Genomic DNA, 5,038 nt, shown 5'->3' with positions numbered 1-5,038 from the left:
TCTGAAGGAGATCAGCCCTGGGTGTTCTTTGGAAGGAATGATGCTAAAGCTGAAACTCCAGTACTTTGGCCACCTCACGTGAATAGTTGACTCATTGGAAAAGACTCTGATGCTGGGAGGGATTGGGGGCAGGAGAAGAAGGGGACGACAGAGGATGAGATGGCTGGATGGCATCACTGACTCAATGGACGTGGGTCTCAGTGAACTCCGGGAGTTGGTGATGCACAAGGAGGCCTGGCGTGCTGCGATTCATGGGGTCGCAAAGAGTTGGACACGACTGAGCGACTGATCTGATCTGAATGTCAAAGCTACCTTATTTTTAAAACTGCAAGAAGCACTGATCCTACTAGAAAATGATTTGGAGATAAGATAGGGCTGCCCTCTATTTTAAAAGGACTTGCAAAATTTTGCCATGAATCATTGTTCAAATATTATTCCAGTCCAGGTTACAATCTATTCTTTGATAATGAAGAATTCTAATAGAGTTAAACCTATTTCTTTGCACAGAAAGTCACTGCGGGAATCTCCAATTCTGTAAGATAAGACTTTAGTGTGAAAGGCTTTATCTCAGTGCTTTGTATATAGTAATATTCAGTAAGTATGTGCTTAAACGTGCTCTTTAAAAAGAGAAATCTCACGTTCTTGACTCATTTAACATATCATATGAATTATATCCAAGTAGATGGATATCAGATCCAGGAGAGCTTTTGCAGTCTGGTTTATGTCAGGTGAAACTTTGCTCCTCTTGGATATTGGGGTTTTGTTGTTGTTGTTGCTGTTGTTGTTTTGCCTCCTGGAATGTGGGATTTTAGTTCCCTCACCAGGGATCAAACCTGTACCCCCCAGTGAAAGCGCAGAGTTTTAACCACTGGACCATCTGGAAAGTCCCCAAATTAGAGGATTTTGACACTGTTTTAAACTAAAAAAGGTTGATGCTATCCCTCCTTGGTCTGCTGTCTTCATCAGGCCCTCTCTGGCTTCTCTCTGACTTTCTGCTTTTGTCCCACCTGACCAATCCATTTTCTAAGCCACCATTCTGGGATTACGGACCTACCTCAATTGTGCTGTCATAAGGATAAAAAAGTGTACCTGTAAATACTGTCTGTTGTCATCACTTGCTTCCCAAGTGGTGCAGTGGTAAAAAAATCCACCTGCCAATACAGGAGGCACAAGAGATGCAGGTTCTATCCTTGGGTCGGGAAGATCCCCTGGAGTAGGAAATGGCAACCTGCTCCAGTATTCTTGCCTGGAAAATTCCATGGACAGAGCCTGGCAGGCTATAGTCCACAGGGTCACAAAGAGTTGGACACAACTGAGCGCACACACACACATTGTCATTACTATCCACCCAATTTGGAACCCAACCATCTAGAGGCAAGGACCTGCCTTACCACTAAAATATCTTGGGGTTCAGTGTTCCAGAACCACCCAACCTGAGCAATAGATAAACTCAAGGAGTTGTCTTTGCCCTATTCCTATGAAGGGCTCTTTCATTAAAAAGGAAGAAAGCTAAGGGATTTCCCTGGTGGTGCAGTGGCTAAGACTCCATGCTCCCAATGTAGAGGGCCAGGGTTCGATCCCTGATAGGGGAACTAGATCTCAGATACTGCAATTAAGACCTCAAGCAGCCAAATAAGTATTTTAAAAACTGATGTGTAAAAGAAGAAAGCTAAGACTTACTGAATGCATATTTATGTCAAGCATTGTCTTACTTCTTACCATTTACTCTTTCCAACAAATCATAATACCAAAGGATAGATAGTTATCTTTGAATTGGGATGTGGTAGAAGGCCTCCTGGAGAAGGCAATGGCACCCCACTCCAGTACTCTTGCCTGGAGAATCCCATGGATGGAGGAGCCTGGTAGGCTGTGGTCCATGGGGTTGCGAAGAGTCTGACACGACTGAGCGACTTCGCTTTCATTTTTCACTTTCACGCATTGGAGAAGGAAATGGCAACCCACTCCAGTGTTCTTGCCTGGAGAATCCCAGGGACGCTGGAGCCTGGTGGGCTGCCGTCTATGGGGTCGCACAGAGTCGGACACGACTGAAGCGACTTAGCAGCAGCAGCAGAGGGCTTCCTTGGTAGCTCAGTTTGTAAAGAATCTTCCTGCAATGCAGGAGACCTCAGTTCGATTCCTGGGTCGGGAAGATCCTCTGGAGAAGGGATAGGCTACCCACTCTAGTATTCTTGGGCTTCCCTTGTGGCTCACCTGGTAAAGAATCTGCCCGCAATGCGGGAGACCTGAGTTCAATCTCAGAGTTGGGAAGATCCCCTGGAGAAGGAAAAGGCTACCCACTCCAGTATTCTGGCCTGGAGAATTCCATGAGCTGTAGTCAATGGGGTCACAATGAGTCTGACAAATGAGCAACTTCACTCACTCACTCAGAGCATATTCCCGCCACCAGAGGGCAGAGATGGGCTACAGGAGGGAGACAGTTCAGCCAACTGAAGAAATTAGGAGCAGCCACTTGGAATTTCTCTGACATAGCAGAGACTGAGAAAGTAGAGGAAAGGGAGAGGAGACACAGGATGTGGGACTTGTTCAAGCAACTGATTTAGAAATAACTGTACCTTGAGCTTCCCTGGTAGCTCAATGGTAAAGAATCTGCCTGCCAATGCAGAAGACACAGGTTCGATCCCTGATCCAGGAACATCCCACATGCCAAGGAGCTACTACTACTGAGCCTGTGCTACAGAGCCCTTGCACTGCAACTACTGAAGCCTGTGTGTCCTAAAGCCCGTGCTCCGTAACAAGAGAAGCCACAGTAATGAGAGGCCTGCCTACAGCAACTAGAGTAGCCCCCAATGTCCACAACTAGAGAAAAATCTGTGCAGCAAAGAAGACCCACCACAGCCAAAAATAAATAAAATTATTTTTAAAAAAAGAAATAACTGTACCTCAGACTACCCAATTCACCCCGTTATACACACTTATCCCTTCAACTATTGATAACACATGCCACCTAATTGACTGGGCAGATAATTGACAGGCTCTGCAAATAAGCCAGTGTTAGAGAAATAGTCACCCATCAATATATCCATGCTTTCAATAATCACTGAAATGTTGGACCTTAATAAAATACCCACTGCTGACCTGAGAGGCACAAAGAATGAATTAAGTTCATGACCCTCCCCTCAAGCAGTCCAGGAAGCAGAGGATATCAATGAGAGGAGGGAAAAATAATAAGAGTTGTAAATGCCATTTTAGAGAATAATCAGAGAAATTTACAGAAGTATAGAGATAGAGCCCAAAGGAGCCTCATGAGAAGAGGAATTCAATAGGAATTGTTGCTAAGAGCCAGAGACATTTAATGTGAAGTGTCTGAAGAAAGAGTAGGGAGTTATGTATATGGGGCTGGGAAGCAATCCCTGGCAGAAGGAATAGCCTTCTATAAAAAGGCCTGAGTATTAAAAAAAATGGCCCATTTGGGAATAGCTAACGTTAGAGGTAGGGATGTCAAGCGAAGGATGTGTGGTAGGACAAGTGACTGGAGATGCAAGCAAGAACAGTTTTTAAGGTCCTGTTGGCTAAAGCATTAATCTTGAACTTACCCTAAAAACACTGGAGAACCACTTACAAGTGTCAACCTTCATTTTTGTAGAAACTGAGAACCAATGTAGAGGCTGAGCTGCAGAAATACAGGTAAACTAGTTAGACTGTGACATCATCCCAAAGAGAAATGATACACATTGAGGGCAAAGAAGAGGTGTTGGACTTCAAAGACTTGTCAGGTAGATGGCTTTGGTGTGAGAGATGAAGAGGAATGTTCTAGAATTTCCCAGGATTCTGGCTTGAGTAGCTAGCTCATGCCATAATCAAGAGAGGTTAAATAGGAGGTGCCTGGAGATATATTGCTTATGAGATGGCCTGTGGTATCCAGGTTGAACTGTCCAGTAACAGCTGTGGAGATTTATACACAGACAGACATGCTGGTTAGTGTTTAGAAATGTCAGGCTGGAAATTATGTTTGGCTGGCATTAGCATACATATAATAAGGGAATTAAAGCCATAAATGTGGATACAGTCATCTGGGGAGAGCTTACAATGCAAGGTGTTTTATGATATGAGGGTCCATGAACCAGCCTTTTTTTCTAATCAAGTGTCTGTATATACATGCACATGTGGCTATTTCTCCAAGAAGAGCCATACTTTGATCAGTTACAATGGATCTGGAAATTCAAACTTTAAGCAGTAGTGCTATATGAGGAGAGACAAGGCCAAGGACACAAGCACTGAAAGGACCGACAGGATCGCAGAGCCCTCCAAGTTGGTTAGAGGAGATGCCAGAGGATGAGTGTGGGAGGCACTGCAGGGGCTCTGGATCCTAGATGCTGCGTGCAGACGGAGTGAGGGCACACTCCTTCACCCTGTGGGGCAGGTGCGAGCTTAGGAGCAGAATGCCCAGGGCTACCAAAGCACTGCCAAAGGAAGACTGACAACTGTCCTTAACCCTATACACACACTCCTACTTCTTCTCCACAGTTGAGAGGCAGACGAGGGGGGACACTCCGGGAGGCTCTCAGCAGGTATGGGGAGGAGATGGTAATACAGATTAGTCCTTACAAAGTGGTATGTGCTCCACTTAGGAACTGCACTCCCACTTCTCTCACTTAGTTGGTATAAGGTGTTAGCTGCAATCTGATGAGGAAAATGTGCTTCAAAATTCAGTGTTAGGACAGTAGTAAAACATAAGCCAGATTTGAGTTTTCTGATTTCAACACAGTAACGAACAAGAGTCCTGCAACATAAGAACTGGCAGACTCTTTGAGCAATCCAGTCCTCTTCCCCTACTTCACTGATAGAAAAATTGAGTCCCCAGAGGGGACTCAGGACCCCAAAGCAAAAAGGAAAGAACTAGGCTTTTTTATGCTTTAAGATTTTCTGTAAGGACAAATACTTTTGTCTGGTGGCAAAAATGAATGACTAAATCACACTCCAACGTAAAGAGACGGTATTTTAAAATTCACTGGCGACCTAAATATGCTTAGTTAGAAACACTTCCCTCTTGCACTTGAATAATGTATACACAGTAATA

At 44.5% G+C, this 5,038-nt stretch overlaps 1 protein-coding gene across 1 annotated transcript in view; it reads left to right on the top strand.

The window, feature by feature from the left end:
• PDE6A (phosphodiesterase 6A, cGMP-specific, rod, alpha) overlaps positions 1–5,038 on the top strand; it is a 126,417-nt gene that overhangs the window by 8,088 nt on the left and 113,291 nt on the right. The gene's annotated exons all lie outside the window — the stretch shown is intronic.

The sequence above is a fragment of the Bison bison genome, unplaced genomic scaffold (assembly GCF_000754665.1).
Source record: "Bison bison bison isolate TAMUID 2011002044 unplaced genomic scaffold, Bison_UMD1.0 scf7180017864291, whole genome shotgun sequence".
NCBI lineage: Eukaryota > Metazoa > Chordata > Mammalia > Artiodactyla > Bovidae > Bison > Bison bison.
The sequence above is the reverse complement of the archived record's forward strand: the minus strand, read 5'-3'. Positions and strand labels throughout refer to the sequence as shown.